Source organism: Chionomys nivalis, chromosome 2 (genome assembly GCF_950005125.1).
Source record: "Chionomys nivalis chromosome 2, mChiNiv1.1, whole genome shotgun sequence".
NCBI lineage: Eukaryota > Metazoa > Chordata > Mammalia > Rodentia > Cricetidae > Chionomys > Chionomys nivalis.
The window spans coordinates 98,115,835-98,134,497 of NC_080087.1; positions in this window are offsets into that span (position 1 = coordinate 98,115,835).

Sequence of the window (18,663 nt, forward strand, 5' to 3'; positions counted from 1 at the left end):
CAACAAGGTAAACATGACTTCACTTTTAATATTATGATATCTTAAAAATAAGATATCAAATCATTCCAAAGTAGTGATAATTAGCATTCCAATAAATTTAAGATTTAAAAGATATGTGTAGCCGGGCGGTGGTGGCGCATGCCTTTAATGCCAACACTCGGGAGGCAGAGGCAGGCAGATCTCTGTGAGTTCGAGACCAGCCTGGTCTAGAAGAGCTAGTTCCAGGACAGGCTCCAAAACCACAGAGAAACCCTGTATCAAAAAATCAAAAATAAAATAAAATAAAATAAAATAAAATAAAAGATATGTGTAAAGACATCTGGGAAACTAATGTAGAAGAAAGTTTATTTAGGTACAAGTTTTAATTAAGGCCATGATTGCCAACAATTGCTATTATGCAATGTGACCTCTCAAAAGATCAGCAACTATTGAATCAGCTGAGAAGGTGATCTCTACAATTTTCAAATAAAACCTCAAAAAAGGATAAATCATATAAAGACTAAGTAGTCAGGAGGATGGAATCTAGCAACACTTTGGAAATCTGAATGCAGGAAAGAGTATTAAGAATGAAGTAAACAGGGCTGGAGAGATGGTTCAGTGGTTAAGAGCATTGCCTGCTCTTCCAAAGGTCCTGAGTTCAATTCCCAGCAACCACATGGTGGCTCACAACCATCTGAAATGAGATCTGATGCTCTCTTCTGGCCTGCAGGCAGACACACAACAGAATATTGTATACATAATAAATAAATAAATATTAAAAAAAATTCATTTAAAAAAAAAAGAATGAAGTAAACATTCTGAAAAAAGCTATGGGAAACATTTATTTAGGAAGCCATTGTTTCCATATTTTTTAACTTAATCTTTTGCAGAAGTCTTCATTACCTAATCTCATTTAAATTCACAATGGAAATTCTGAGAAAAAAAAATGAGTTTCTGTGAGAGACACAATGTGAATCAAATAAGCCTATAGACAAGTAGGGGGTAAAAAGGAAGTGAATTAGTTTGGGCATGGGATAAAAACTTTACTGAGAAGTAATAGTGAATGCTTTTATACTCATAAAGTCATTGATAGAAGTTCAATAACTGGAAGAAAATCACACACACACACACAAAAAAAAAAACCTAAAAGCAAGATCATGCTCACAGTATTTTCACAATAATGATAAAGACAACAGGGCAGTTGTTGTATAATATTTTAATTTGACTTAAACAAAATAATCTTGGAAAATCAGACAAAACCAAAATCTGTACATCTCCCTTGTCTGAGTTTGTTACTTAAAATTTAAAACAAAAACACCTAGAAAAAAGAATGTTAATATCAAGAAGATCATGAAGGAAAACTATGCTGTTAAAGAGTAAAAGGTTTCAACTTTATAGACTTAAAACATGAATTACATCTTTTTTTTTAAAGTGACATTTTAGTATCTTTAAGTATAGAAAATGCAGTTATTTAGACATCACACCATATTCTCTAGAAACTGAGCAAGTGCACCAGGCTTAAATAACATTTGAGTAGGATTTATACTATAAAAAATGAGATTTCCTGTAGTGGGGGTTGTTAAATCCAAGAATAAGGGATAGAAGGAAGCTGTACTTTCCTTTGAAGGAGTAGAGAATTAAAGTTCCTCCCCATCTGTCAGAAAAGTTTAAGGCAGGGTGAATGGATTAGGTGACCTTTCAAAATTACTTCCATCCCAGAATTTATGATGTCAATATAAACCAGCAGGCCTTGATGGAATACTGGGAAGAAAACACTAATTCTTATGCTTGATTGTGCTATTTGTTGAATATAGACATAGCCCAGTGCCTTGTTTGAAGCAGTTGTGCCTAATATCATAAACTTTGAAATAAGGTAGCTTGGATAACAATTGTTTGTATCACTGGATTGTTCAGAAAATTAAAGGAGGTAACATATTCTGAATACCCTCCCTGTACTATATGCACAACACTTACTCCCAATAAACCTTATTCTTCAGCTGCACAAACTATTGTAGAGATTGAAAATGTGGACAACACTGACTGTAATAAGTGGATTATGAAAAATAAAAATAAAACACTTGTTTCAATTAGGATTGGACACCCCACAATTACTTATTCTCTAGGGCAAGCTGTAAATTTCTAAATCTCTTTATTGTTGCAAAATAAGCTTCTAAGATAGGATTAAGACTACACGTATCTGTGGCTATGAGGATAAGTATTTAGAATGCAGTGAGAAACTGTTTAGATTTAGGAAAATGGCACTAAGTGGTTCAGTTGTAAGATCTATGATATCTTCAGCCACTGGTAGTTTGGCTAGGTTTATAACAGCAGCTGTGAATTTTCACCTTTTGAGTGGGCCTTAATTCTAGACAGCTGCTGTTTACCTCCCACATAACAGTATCTTGACTGCACCATTGGAGGTATCTTGCCTGACAAGTCTTGTTTGTTTGCTTGTTTGTAGGCTTTACCAGCTGCTAGGACTACTGACTTATGGCTTTGTTTCTCCCTCTCTAGCTTGCATAGCTCATTCTGATACTAGGAGAGCTAGTCGTGACAACGGAGGTTTCCAGGCTAACACTAGCTTGGTTTCATCAAATACTGTGTGTGATCCTTATGCGGTCTTTAGAAAATACATCTTATACTCAAGTTCTGGGCAGTCACCAAAGGCAATGGCAAACACCTTAATGGGATGACTTTTTGACCTCCTGAGCAATAGCTCAAGGGTTATTTCCTGACGTCAGTGGCTAGAGTTCTTAGTAGACAGTTAGTGGCTCTTGGGGTAGCATTATAACTCCATGTGTTGCAACCCTATTACACACACACACACGCACACACATCTTTGTGTAATATCTGTGTGTATATGTATATATATAAACTTCATTCTTCAGCTACACATAACATTGGGTGCTCACAATAACTTATTCTCTACTTTATGCCCAACTGTAAATTTTTAAATCTTTGTATTGCTGCAAAATAAGGTTTTAAGACAGGGTTAAAGTGATACTTATCTGTGGATATAAGGATAAGTATTTAGAGTGCAGTTAGAAACTTTTGATTTTCTAATATATAATAATAAACATACATATATAATATGGTATATGTTATAAATACTTATGTATATCAACACTAAAATCCATTGATTTTATACTATACAGTGTAAAATATTCAGTCATTTAATTTAATGTCAAATAAACAAACATATCACCTTATCAATACATTAGCTTTTATCATTACTGACTGCAAATAAAATGATTTTTTTTGAGCCAGTCTTGGAACTAGCTCTTGTAGACCAGGCTAAAATGATCTTTAAACCAAATAACTGCTTTAAAGTAAGTTTATTTATACTTTCCTATGAGTAAAACAAAACAAAGATGTAATTATTCAAGACAAAGACAACTCAATTACTCTTTAATGGTCCCCTTCTTTGTCCTTAGCTAGGCTGATCTTCATTGGTATATTCACAGTTAAACCTAGTATAGGAAAGGGAGCCATATCAACCAAGCATTCAATACTAACTGAAACAAGTGGTTTTTCTCAGAACCCACTAATTCCAATTAGTGTTGCCCATGTGTACATGGGTATAGGTTCAATCTGTATAGTATTTTCAAGCATTGCAATGTTTTGTGTAGCTGAAGAATAAAGTTTTACATATATATATATATATATATTACAAACACACACACACACACACACACACACACACATATATATATATATATATATAGCATTGCAACATATGGATATATAATGCTACTCCAATAGCCAGTAACTGTCTACCAACCAAGTAATATTAAGGAAATGAAAAATAAAAAAACAAACGAACAAATAAAAAACCTGGATGTCGCTTTAAAAAGTTTCATCTCCTAGGAAAATACATCTAAACATGAAACATCTACTGTACATATCTGTCACTACCCCTTGAGGCATCACACACACACACACACACACACAAAGTCTTATTTATTCTTTTTACAGGTTAACTTACTGATGCTCTCTGTACCTCTTGACTGTCATTACTTGCATTTGGGATGGGAAAGTAGTTATTTCTTTCAAAGCCTAAAGAAATGTGTGGACTTTATATCTCCTTCCCCTCAGGTTATGATTGAAAAAAGGTATATTTCATATGAACAGTTTTCCAAAAACCTCTGCCATAGAAACAGAACATAAAAAGAGGAAAAATGAGATGAATTACATTCAAATGATTGAGAATTGCTTAAGAAAATTAATTATTCAGATTGCCTTTGCCAAAATCTTTTTTTTTTTTTCTCTTTTCTTCTTTTATGCTCTGACAGTGCTGAAGCATGCATGGGCAGCCCCATATGGCAGTTCTGTTGAATTTGTCCTTATTGGTTTTCATGGTCTAAGGTGATGAGGACAAATGACCAGATCTCTTCCTCAAGAGGGTGCCAGATCTCATAGATAGTTGTGAGCAAGTATTAGTTGGCACAAATGGGTCAGTGGAGATGAGCCTTGATTCAAGCTCATGGTCAAACTTGGAAAGATTCAAAGTATTAAATTGCTTAATTAATAACAATGCAATAGACCCTCTTTGATATCATTTATGTCCATGCAATCCACTAGAAGCTCCAGTTTAAGCTTTTGTGGCTATCTCCTGGCACTGTTGGGGGCTCCTGGAGACTTCAGGACATGGAACTTAATGGAAGTTGCAGATAAACCCTCAAAGTTGTAGTTTGACCCCTATTCTCAGGGACTCTGGTTCTTCTTCTGCCATAATATTAGGAGCTACTACCACGACCTCCCACTAATTTGTGCTCTTCTTTGTCTTTTTCGCCTTAATCTAATCATTACTCTGATTCCTCAGAACTATATGATGAGAACTTGAATGAGGACTTTCTTGAAGATTCATGGCTTGCATTATTCTTAGCTTGTTCCGTTTTGCTCACTTATCTGAAACCAACAAGATTATAGGAAAACCATTTATATTTCCAACAATTGTCAATGCAGAGACATCCATATTAAAGATGCATATATGAAGCATACTAGATTACTTCTGATTCATGTATACTACTTTGTTGTTTTAAAATCTCTTTTCTAGATTATATCCCATTTTATTTACAATAATGTTTTCACAAATCTGAAGTAATCAGAACAATAGAGTATATATACTTTGCTGTTTACATTCAGATTGAGTTAATGAAAACTCATGACTTCTGACTGTGTTCCTTTTGGTCTCAGATATCTGAAGGTTAAAAATTATTCTGAAGAAACAGACATGCATCATCCATGCAGAATAAATAAGCATGCCTATGCTTCTGTTGTCTGGAACTGGCATGCTCTGTTAACCAACCAGAATTCCTTCTGTTATGCACTCATACACTGTTTTGGACACCGCTGAATTCAAAATCTGCCTTTCCCCACCCCTCATGGGTCTCTAAATGTTCGAAAACTAGCAAGATTGAGAAGAAAAATATTTCAGCGTGCCCTCTTTTTTTCAGCTCATGGTGTCAGGTGTCATAAAATTGCCTAAACCACAGAAGGAAATTGATTCATGTAAATGCTCCCTTGTTTTATGCAGATATGACCATAGGACAATAAAAGCAAACCATATAGATTTCATTTTACAACAAGCTGACTCAGGAAAAGAGATTTTATATTTCCATATTTTTGAATCTCATTGTTTACTCCCTAACAAAAGTAAGTTTATATTGAGAAATATTTAAATCATAAAATAATGAAAGAAGTCTTTAAAATGATGTCAGGGCATTTTAGAATAACATAGATTTAATTGAGATAAATTTAAATTACACCAGTTTCCACTTTTTTTCCTCTAGCCCCTTCCAGCTGCTCTGCAAAAAAACCATCCCTCAGCCCTCCATTATCAAGCTGATAGCCTCAGTTCTTTGATTATTATTGTTACATATATGTATGTATGTAGGTATGCACAGATACACAAACACACAAAACCTGCTAATCCAATTTTGTTTGTGGCATGAACATGGTTTCAGGGCTAGGCACTAATACTATTCTTTTAATGAAACAAATGCAAATGCCAAATATTTATCTATCAATATTTCTTTAAATATTGGCATATCAATTTCAAGAATAATTTCAGATAATCAGAGAAAAATGACAGCCAATTTGGAATACAATGCCCACAGGAGGTATTCTAAGGTTTAAATTATTGTACAGGGCGAAATTGTGAAGCAAAACAGTAACTGTAAAAAGCATACATTATTATAATTAGGAAGGACTTTCTGGAAACAAGCATGTTCATTTTTAGCACATTCTTAGGATTCATTTGAAGAAATACTATAGTTTCATAGCTTAAAGTAACTTGGGGAAAGCAATGCTTTCTTTTCCTTGAGCATTATTATTTTTGATTCTCTGAAGTAACTGCTAGGTTTACATCTCATTAACTGATTCTCACAGAACCATTAGGGCTGATGGCCTTACAGAAGCATCTCTGTTTCACAATACTTATTAAAGCAATCCCCGTATCTTTATGTAGTGTAACTTCCAATTCATTTTTTAAGGTCAGCCTGACATATTGCAAGCAACAGTGATGTTGCCAACCAATCCAGCTTCTAAATAATATCTGACCAATTTCAAATTTTGTAGTAGGATGTAAAATCTAGTTGTTGTCTCAGATATCTCTGAAAATGTGCCTTGACATATTTTACTGCAAACAGGATTAGTAAATCTAAACTGTGTACTTTATCATATTATTTCTCAAAAATGTTCATATTATTTAAATAGCAATTCAATCACATTCATTATATATACTAAGCTGAAAATTTAATTTTTTAGCTAAGATTTCTTGGGAAATCCACTGAACCTTAATGTACACCAAACTTTGCTCATTCTGAGGACTCATTCAGTCCTCCTTCTGGCCTATCATCATTGATGAGGTTGGCCATGCACAGATACCTAGAAACACTTTGTATCTGTCATGTCTAGTGAACAGAATAGTCTGAGACTCAGGTTGATTTAAATTATCTTTTCTGTGCTCAATCATGATCTCTCCATTCCCTTCTTCAGCCCAGTAACAACTTCCCTGAGGTACCCCTTCTCCTACCTCAACTCCATTATTTGGGAATTCTAACACTTGGTATAGAGTCAGGGTCCTCTGAGTCCTTTCCACATTGTCTCTCCTGATTAGTCATTGTCTTTCTGCAACCTACTTGTAAGAAGTCCTTCTCCTACAACACATTCAATTCCCTGAGAATGCTATCTCTTGAATAGGTCAAGAATCCTTTACCTCGTCCCTGAATTCCCTCTCAGTTTGTTCTCTTAAGCCTTTTTTATACATTCCTGCCAGTCACCGATGTGCAGAAACACTCTCTAGAAGGACTCGTAGCCACTGAGCTTTCCAAAGGTCCATAGAGGAATATAGCAAGCCAGGGACAGAGTACCAACACAACAAAGATCAGAGCAAATATAAACACTTAGAATCATCTCAATAACCATAACTCCAGAAGCCAAGACACCAACACAAAAACAAATGAGAAGTGCATTATAGCTGAAGCACTAGAGAAGGACTTCAAAATGGGCACTATGAATACGCTCAACAAACCAACAAACTTGCAGAAGATATAAATAAACAAATAAAATAAGTAAAACACAAACAGTGGATTGGAATAGTGAAAACATTTCAACACATGTGAGTAGAACTTAAAAATAGAATAACTTCAGGGAGGGGAGCAGAGAAAAATGTAGAGTTCAATAAAAATCAATAAAAAGTAGAATAACTGTCAAAATACTGAGGTAAACCTTAAAATGAAAAAATAGCAATTAAAACACAAAACTGCAAAGCAAACCATTGAAGAAAGAATCCCAGGCATTGAAAACAAGGTAGAAGGAATGAACACCTCAATCAAAGTAAATGTTAAATCTAAAAAATATTTAAGAACAAAATATCCAAAACACTGGGACACTATGAAAGGACCAAAAATATAAGTAATTGTAAAAGAAGAAAGAGAAGAAACCTATGTTAAAGGAATAAAAATATTTTCAACAAAAATCACAGAAAAAAATCTTTATCAACTTAAAGAACAAGTCCAGAAAAGTATAAGAATCATAGGTAATATCAAATTCAAAGGACCAAAAAAGAAATTCAACATTTTTAATAAATAAATAAATAAATAAATAAATAAATAAAAACATAAAAAATCATAACACTAAACCTAAAGAAACAAGACCAAGTAACATGGAAAGGGAAACTCATTAGAATAATACCTTCTTTCTCGGGGATATTAGAAGAGTCAGAAGTTCCTAGAAAGATGTTCTACAAAGACAAAGAGTCCCAGGATACCAGCACAGACTATAATACCCAGAAAAATGACCAAGAATAGATGGAGAAAGGTAAATGTTGTTGATAAAAACAAATTAAGGCAGTATCTACCTATCAATCTAACTACAGTAGTCACTAGAAAAAAATCAACCTGAGGTTAATGAAATCTGACAAAATATGAGGAATAAATAATTGAGATCATCAAATCAAAAGAGAGGGAATAACACACACCACAACAGCAAAATAACAGGGATCAACAAACGCTGCTCATTGATAAATTTCAATGTCAATTGTCTCAATTTCCCAATAAAAAGACAGATTAGATTTGATAACAAGGTCCATTACTCTGCTGTGTCCAAGAACACCTTAACAACATATTTTACTACCAAGGGAAGTTAGTTACCATCTCAGAGAGAAAGATAAACAAAATAATTTTTAAAAAAAATGGGATAAAGAAGGAAACAGGTATAGCCATTTTAACTTCTGATCATATAGACCTAAAACTTAAAATATCCAGATGAAATAGGTAAAGATCCTACGTAATCATAGAAAATCAACTAAGAGGATACTGCAATTCTATACAATTATACATCAAACACAAGGTATCAAGGTTCATAAAAGAAACACTACTACTGCTAAAATCACATATTGACTCCCACAAAATGATAATGAATAACTTTAATACCTGAATCTCAACAGTAGAGAGGTTATTCAAACAAACAAAAATAAATAAAAAGAAAAAAGAAAAAAATTCTGGGGATAAATAGCATCATTATTCAAGATATTTACAGAACATTTCACCTAAATATAATTTTTTTCATAGACCATGTAATTGAAAGCAAAATAATCTCAACAGGTACAAGAATTTGAAATAACACCTTTCATCCTATCAAAACACCACCGATTAAAGCACAAATCAGCTATTGTGGCTTGAATAAAAATAACTATCACAGGTTAGTAAATTTGAATGATTGTTCAAAAGGGAGTGGCACTATTTGAAAGGATCAGGAAGTATGGTGTAGGAGCGGTGGGCCTATTTTCCTGCCTCGCAGCTCCCGGCCCCCTGGATAGCTTATGCCCTGAAATAACAACACACAAATTGTATTCATATAAACACTGCTTGGCCCATTTCTATTAATGTGTGTAGCACCACGAGGTGCGCTTACCAGGAAGATTCTATCCTACATCCATCTTGGGTTGGAGCTTCATCGCATCTACCCTGTAAAGGAGCGGCATGGCATCTGAGCTCACTTTCTCTTCCTCCCAGCATTCTGTTCTGTTTACTCCACCCACCTATGTTCTAACCTATCAGGCCAAGCAGTTTCTTAATTAATTAACCAATGAACTTCCTCCATAAGTATGGCCTTATCAAAGGAAATGTGTCATTGTGAATGGGCTTTGAAGTTTCAAAAGGTCAAATTAGGAACAAGGGCTCTCTCTCTACCTCTTGCCCATGGATCTGGATGCTGAACTACCACCTACTTCTCCAGCACATTTCTACCTGTGATGCCATACTTCCTATCATGATAATAATGAAATAAACCTCTGAAATTATAATCAATCACCAAATAAATGATTTCTTTTATAAGAGTTGTACTGATCATGGTGTCTCTTCACAGCAATAGAACACTGTCTAAGATATCAAAAACAGCAAATACAACAGAAAGTATTAAAATCATACAAACAGCTAAACAGACTACTAAATGAAAAGTATGTCAAGACAGAAATTAAGAAATTAATTGTTAAAATTTTGTAATTGAATAAAAACCATATCAGCATATCCCAAACTTATGGGACACAATAAAGGCAATTCTTAGAGAAAGTTCATAGCACTAAGTTACTTCCAGGAAAAGAAGAATAAGGATATCTGTTGGCCACTAAAGGAGATCTGTTGGCAAATTAATGGCACACCCAAAAAAATTTAGAACTGAAAGAATAAATAACAACCAAAAGGAATAGATGAGAAGAGATAATCAACTCAGGGATGAATTCAATTGAATAGATACAAAAATATAAAAAGAATCACTGAAATGAAAAATTGTTTCTTTGAGAAAATCAATAAGGTGGATAAACCCTTACCAAAAATTAACTAAAGACAGATAGAGAGCATCTAAATTAATAAAACTCCAATCAAAATGAGGGATTCATAGCACACACTAAGAGAATACAAAGAATATTAAGGATATACTTTAAAAACATATAATCACCAAACTGGAAAAGCATAAAAAGTAAAAGATAATTTTTTTGATATATAAAACTATCAAAATTAAGTCAATATCACATAATAAATTTAAGCAGAACCATAACTCTTAAGGAAATAGAAGCAATAAGTAAAAGTTTCCCTATCAGAAAAACCCAAGGCAAGATGAATTCAGTGAAGAACTCTACCAGACTTTCAAGTAAAGATTATTACTATTATACTTCATTTTTTTTGCAAAGTAGAAAACAAAGGGATCTTGCCTTTTTATAAATACATATCTAGCCTGATACCCAAGTCACACAAAAACCTAACAAAAATAATTACAGACCAATTTCCCTTATGAAGAGAGATAAATTCTTCATAAAATACTTACTTGCAGAACAAATTCAAAGACACATTAAAAATTATTTACCATGAACAAGTAGGCTTCATCTATTAATGAAGGGATGCTTTACATATGGAAATTAATAAAAAAATATTCTACCACATAAACAGGCTGAAAGATAAAAATGACATGACTATATCATTAATGTACAAATGTCCTTTGAAAAAATTCCAGCATCCACTAGTGTTAAAAGTACTGGAGATAATGGGAATAAACTGGTCATATTTCAGCATAATAAAAGAGATTTACAGCAAGTCCACAGTCAATATCAGTCGAAGCAGAGAGAAACTCAAAGCATGTCTACTAAAATTAGGAACAACAACCTTGAATAATAAAATAACTTGCAGAAGTATTGTCAAACCTAATCTTAAATTTTACTACAGAGCTATGGTAATAAAAACAAAGTGGATTTGGCATAAAACACGTACAATGATCAATGGAATCAAATCGAAGACATAGACGTAAGTCCAAACCCCTAAGGACATCTGATTTTTGACACAGAAGCAGAAATGCACACTAAAAAATAAAGTATCTTTAATAAAGAGGGCTGGTCAGACTTGATGGCGCTACGTGGAAGAATGCAAACAGATTAATATTTATTACCCTGCACAAAACTCAAATCCATATGGATCAATAGTTTAAATATAAAAGCAGACACCTTGAACATGACAGAGGAGAAAGTGAACTCATTTAACTTATTGACATAGAAAAAGATTTTCGGAACAGGATTATGATAGAGCAGACATTAAGAATAACAATTATTAAATATGAGCTCAGAAAACTGAAAATGTTCTGTACGGTGGAGGATACCATTCTTTAAAGTAGCAGCCTACAAAATGAAAAAAAATTACCAACTATGCATCTGATAAAGGGCTAATATCTAAATATGTAAAGAACTAAAAGTATGCTTATCAAGAAAACAAATAATTCAATCAAAAAATGGTGTAGAAGAATAATCAGAATTCTCAAAAGAGGAAACTCAAATATCAATGAAACACTTAAGGGATGTTCAGCTTTCTTAAGATCATGAAATGGAAAACAAAACTTCTCTAAGATTTCAACTTTCACCAGTCACAATGGTCAAGCTCAATAAACTAGATGATAGTCCTTGCTAGTCAGAATGTGGGGAAAGGAGAACACTTGTCCATTGCTGGTCAGAGTGCAAACTTGTACAGCTACAGGAGCAGTTGGTCAGTCTCAGGAAACTGGGAAGAGACCTTCCTCAAGATCCAGTTATCCCACTCTTAATCATATACCCCCAAGGATCTGACATCCTGTTACAGAGATAATTCTCAATAATGTTCATTGCTCATCTATTCATAATAACCAGATTGGAAACAAACTAAATGCCCTTCAAGAAAAAAAAAATGAATGGTGAAAATGTGGTCCACTGAAAACAATGAAATTTTATTCTGCAGTTAATAAAAGAGCATATCATGAATTTGCAGGTAAGTGGATGGAATTAGAAAGAATATTGTGTGTGAAGCAGTCCGAATTTACTCAATAAGAAAAATATGCTATGTGTCCTCTTATTTGTCTATGTCAGTTCTTTAGCAGTTTATAGGCATGCCACAATCCAAATAATTATGTATACTAGGTGGGACTTGGGTCAGGGCGATCTCCCAAGGAAGAGCAAATAATATATATATTTAATAATATATATATATATATATATATATATATATATATATATAGTTTTAGAGCAATGGGGGAGCATGGGGAGGGTGGCTTAAATACAGATGTGAAAATAAGAGGTGGGGTGAGACAAGGAATGCAAAAATAGACAACACTAAGGACATTTTCAGGGTCATATGAAACCCTACTAGAGTAGAAGTATCCTGGTATATATATATATATATATATATATATATATATATATATATATGCATTGATTTTCTTAAAAATCTTTAAGTACCTATGGATTCAGTATAAACAGCAATAAGTAGCAAAAACAGCCTTCCCCTCCCCAAAAAACCTGCTTAGATTTAAACAGTAAGAATTTTCTCTTGAAAACTGTATATAAGATTCAGTGATTCAGATGTATTAGGAAAATATTTATCAAAATTCCAATCTCGCAACAAGAACAACAACAAAAAATCAGCAAAATATTAATCATGATGCATTCTGAGAGATGAAGAGTATACAAAATCAGACTGTAGGGGAAGTATTGACCTAACACAGCTTCAGAACTACTCTGAGAAGTCTGCAATGCTGGTCTATGAGTCCTCAACAGATATCCAATACCTTCAAGTTCCTGTCACTCTGCATAAACACTCATTTGAAATTCTTTCACTATATCATAAAACTAGTCATCAAACATTTTGTAACCTATATGAGTAACAACATAGAAAGAGGGGAGAATATAAATGGAATTTGGCTTTATTCTGTAGAGTTCAAGTAATCATACTTGATACAAGTTTTAACAGAACTATGCAATTTTCAATGAGTATTCACTTATAATAATGCATTTCTAGATTTTACAAAGCCAAAGGAGAATCCAAATGTTTCACAATAAATGTCCCTAATTTAAAATGGAGTGTTTATATAGCTAATACATTTGAGTATATATCTGTGTATGTACATGAGGACATAACTGGGATCTTCTAGTTAAAGGAAATATGAGATATGTATATAAGACAGTAAATAGTCAAACACATGTGAGTAGAATCTGGTAGCACTCCCTTCAGTAGTCATTTGATTATATAACACAGACGCTGCCAGGTTAATGATCTGAAAAGATTTTGAACAGAATGTATGAAATTAGGTACAAGGAGATAATTGGGCAAATCGTTGTTAATTCTGTAGGCTTTGGTTGGTGAGCTAAGGTGCTTAATCCTAAAAGTAAGGTTAAGGAGTAAGAGAACATTCTGCAGAAATTTGTGGATCTAGCTTCAGTTTACCACAACCCTTTTTTCAAATTAAGGGTATATTTGTTTCCTAGCTGCAAGTCTCAGCAGGCTTAATGGAAGATAACAACACAGATAATTTAAATACCACTTGAATTTTAAATGTAAAATCTTCAACATGGAGTTTTAAATAATATGACTTCATCAAGGAAAGAACAGAAGGTATAAGGTAATTATATTATTAGCTTCATTACCAAAAGATAATAAAGGCCAGACACAGACATAGTTATCACATTATGCTATATTAGAGAAATTAAGATTGGATTAAGAAAATTTTCAAAATAATGTAAACTAAAAAGAAAATTGAGAACTAAAAATTATAGTGATAAAATTAATATGTAGAATTTTTCTAACATGCGACACAAATAAACAGAAAATAGTGATTATGAAAGGCAAAGAAAAATATGGCCAGAGGCTCCTTATCTAGAAGTAAACTAAAAGATTCTTCCCTGAGGGATACCTTTCTTCATACCTGAAGGTGCCTTCTGAGCTTTCAAAGGAAGGAAGGAAGAAAGAGTTCTGTCCAGATATGACACTTGCGAACTTCAAAACACACTAGCATGGTACAAATCTCTAAGGGTGCAGCATGCATACATTGATGGTAAGCAGGAGCTTCTAACTGTCCTCAAGACCTGCTCAACAGGAGGGAAGATATGACTGGTACTGGACAGCTAACCAACTACCCATTGCCAATGATGTCTTGAATATTGGAGGAGAACCTTCTATGGCCAATTACTAAACCCAGTAAAATCCTTAACTGCTCTAAATATTTGCCTTTAAAGCCAAAGATAAAAAACTTTTGTTTTTACAACGTGAGGAGATCATTTCAGGAAACCACAACCAATCAAAATGCAGGGTTGTCAAGTGCAATCCCAGTAGATATATCTTCGGTGCAATTCTTGTACCTTAGACCAAGGATCATTGTGGAAAAGAAGGCAGATAAATTATAACATCCAGAGGATCATGGAGCTTTTTCTGAGACTGTGTCCCCTGATAATGTCAAAGATTATACCCTTAAAGTCTAACCAACATGACTGCCTAAACATACGCTGATCAGTGACAAGAGTAGGCAGGTTTAAGTGCATGGGGAAAAGCCCCAAAGCCTCAACTTTACACACACACAAAAATACTATATACAACTAAGAAATGCTGAGATGAAGAGAAATACTCTTTCCCAGAAAAAAAGCACACCATTTGATTATCCAATGATTGATGGTAAACCCTGAAAAATATATACAAGAAATATTATACAATATGAGCATGTGGTATTGTATGTGTGTGTGTGCATGTGTGTTTGTGTGTATGATAACAATGAAAAAAGATGCCATGGGTTTAAAAAAAAGATAGGGAATACAGAAGAACTTTGAGGATGCAAAGGGGAAATAATTTGATTATATTGTTAAGGAGAAAGAATAATAAAACTAAAACACAGCAGTTCAAAGTGTAGGAAGCAACATAATAGATAAGAAATATTGTAAATAAGAATTGTATCACAATGAAGAAAAAGGCAATAAAGCAGAAGTAATGTTTTTCATCAAAGAAAAATTGACAAGTTTTAAAATATCAAGCTATTCATTTATAAACCACGAAGAACCACCCAGCAGGGAAAAAAATCCATTATCTACTTCACAGCAAAATAATAGGATATCTGTGGATGAGGAAGTTATTACAAATAGTCAACTATCCTTTTCTCAAAGGCAACAAAATATCTGAAAGTTGAATACCACAGAAAGAAAAAGAAAAAAGGAAAAAGAATGTAGGAAATTATTTGGCAAAGGACAGAGGAGAATAGCTGCCAATCAGGCAACTCCATCCAACAAAAGCCAGTTGAGACTCTGAATAGAGGCAGAGGAACTTTCAAGCTGGGCATAATTAGCCACACCTGTAAGTCTTCCTCAGGCACGTAGAGGTAGGAAAGCCGTGCATTCTAAGCCTCCCGGGGCTACCTTGAGTATAAGATTGGGCTGAGCCTCATAGTGAGTTGAGACACTATCATAAAATACCAAGATGTGGCAAATTATCTCAAATGCTGAATTTTTACTTTCCATCTTCAAGACACAGCACAATAAATTAAGAAGTAAACTTTGAAAACAACGGAATGACCATTACAGGGAAACTAATATGAAATCATTTCTACTAACATATCATGAGCAAAGACAAAACTGACGTTTTTTTTTTTCCCAGAATACAAATGATCTTATGAAAAATGGAGAAAAACATAGAATTAACTACAACAGTTAAAATCAAATATGATAAGAACAATGATGAGATTCTGCTTGCTAAAGTTTTAAAATGTTTATTCAGTTGATCAAGAATGAAAAATATCCTAGTTTATCGACAGACCAGTGACATTATGCCAACTGTATATAATAAGTCTGCTAAACGTCCAAGGTGCTGCAGGTTCTCCATCTAAATGATCCCAAGGTGGCTGAATCTTATGTCTGTGTTTTGTCCTTTCTCTAGTCCCATAGCAAACCAAATCTGGTTCTGGGATCAAAGCCATGAAAGGATGTAGCGATCATATTTGTTTTTGTTTTTTGGGTTTTTTTTTTGTTGTTGTTGTTGTTGTGTTGCTGGTTTTTTAGTGAGATGAATGAGCTTATTTATTTACTTATTTTATTCTCTTTTATTGCGTTTTATTGAGCTCTACATTTTTCTCTGCTCCCCTCCCTGCCTCTTCCTTCCCCTTCACCCCTCTCCAAAGGCCCCCATGCTTCCAATTTAATCAGGAGATCTTGTCTTTTTCTACTTCCCATGTAGTTTAGATCTATGTATGTCTCTCTTAGGGTCCTCATTGTTGTCTAGGTTCTCTGGGATTGTGATTTGTGGGCTGGTTTTCTTTGCTTTAAGTTTAAAAACACTTATGAGTGAGTACAAATCATAATTGTCTTTCTGTGTCTGGGTTACCTCACTCAAAATGATATCATGTTTTCTAGCTTCATCCATTTGCCTGCAAAATTCAAGATGTCGTTATTTTTTCTGCTATGTAGTAATCCATTGCGTAAATGTACCACATTTTCCTTATCCATTCTTCAAGTGAGGGACATTTAGGTTTTTCCCGGTTCTGGCTATGACAAACAATGCTGCTATGAACATAGTTGAGCACCTGTCCTTGTGGCATAATTGAGCCACCTTTGGATATATACCCAAAAGTGGTTAATACTGAGTCTTGAGGAAGGTTGTTTCCTAATTCTGAGAAATTGCCACACTGACATCCAAAGGGGCTGTAACAGCTTGCCTTCCCACCAGAATTCCGGAGTATTCCCTTTACCCCACAACCTCTCCAGCAATAATATTTGATCTAACTAAACATTACTTGTTTATTAAAATGGCTATTTAACTATTAACAAAATATAAAAATAATGCAATTATTTTTTCAAAAGTATTACAGAAAAGGAAAAAATCTGAAAAACGGCAAATTCATTTTTTTCTAATTAAAATATCTCCCACTTGGAAAAATTTCAACAGTAAAACAAAATGCAGGTGCATTTCTAAAATTACATTTTCCTCCAAATAGCAAGTTCACTCTTCTTTATGGCTAAACAACCCTCCATTATCTCTGTAGATCACATCCCTTCCACTCACTGTTCGATGGGTTCCAGTGATGATTCGGTAGCTTTCTCGTACAATTGCAGCAGCTATAAAGATGAAGGTGTCAGTGCATCTGTGGTGCATGGACCTTACAGTCCATGGAGTGCATACCCCGGAGTTTAGGTTGGATTCTTTTCAAGATAAGAAGACACAGAATTTGGATGATATATTTTCTAATTTTTTTGAGGATAAATAATTCAAGCTAGACATATTTACACTTCTCTTAGCAAAATAGAAGTGTTCTTTGCCTTACTCCTCTAATTCACATTAGAATTTATTTGGTATCTTTCTTTTTTAACAGATCAAACATTTTTAAATGACTTAAAACAATGCTTTCCCATATGACACAGATATGGAAAGATGGAAACTAATTGAAATTTTTGAGATGCAATCTTGATAAATAAGAAATCAATACATCAAAATTAGTCTGTAACATAGGCGAGAGTCCATCCTTTGTATGCATCTCAATCTCTACAAATTCACCCCATTTGTATTTCTCAATAATACATTGTAGTTCTTGTAATATACCATTTATTTTCATAGATCTGCTTTTTTAAATTATTTGTATGACTTGAGTATAATCTACAGTATTTTTGATCATATTATTCCACCACCCTCCAAACTCCCATTAGATTCCTATCCAAATTCAAGTTCTCTCTTTCTCAAAACAAGCATAAAGAATAAACGAAACCAAAATAACACACAAAGAGCATGGAGTCTGATTTGTGTAGGTCAACCATTCTTTATCATAGGGCCTGCCCAGAAATATGGTTGACATACTTGTTGTTGCACCACTACAGAAAACTGATTTTCCCCTTTTACAACTCTCAATTGCACATAACTTCTTAAAAAGTGGTGAGGCTTTCTGCCCACTTCTACTTCATTCTTGGGTTTTGTTTGATCACTGCTATGATCTGCAAGGCCATATATGCATATGCACAGTGTTCTAGAAAATGCTGTTTCCTTAAAGCTGTTCACCACATGTGATTTTTACAATCTTTCCCTCAGTTAATAATGGCCATCCTGACTTGAATGAGAGGGAGTCTCAAGGTAGCTTTATTCCCATTAATGGATATACCATTAATGGATAGTAATGTTAAACATTATTTCACAATTTTATTAGTAATTTGTCCTTTGTATTTTGAGAATTCTGTTCACTTCATTGGCCTATTTCCTGATTTGGATTTTTATTTTTTTTAATATTTACTTCTATGACTTTTCTTTATGTATTCTGTATATGAATCATCCATCCGATAAACAGCTATCAGGTTTGTCTAACATTCTATGTACTATTTATTTTTCCTCAGTTGAGCATAGGTTTATTTTGTTGGTTTTTTTTTTTTTTTGGCTT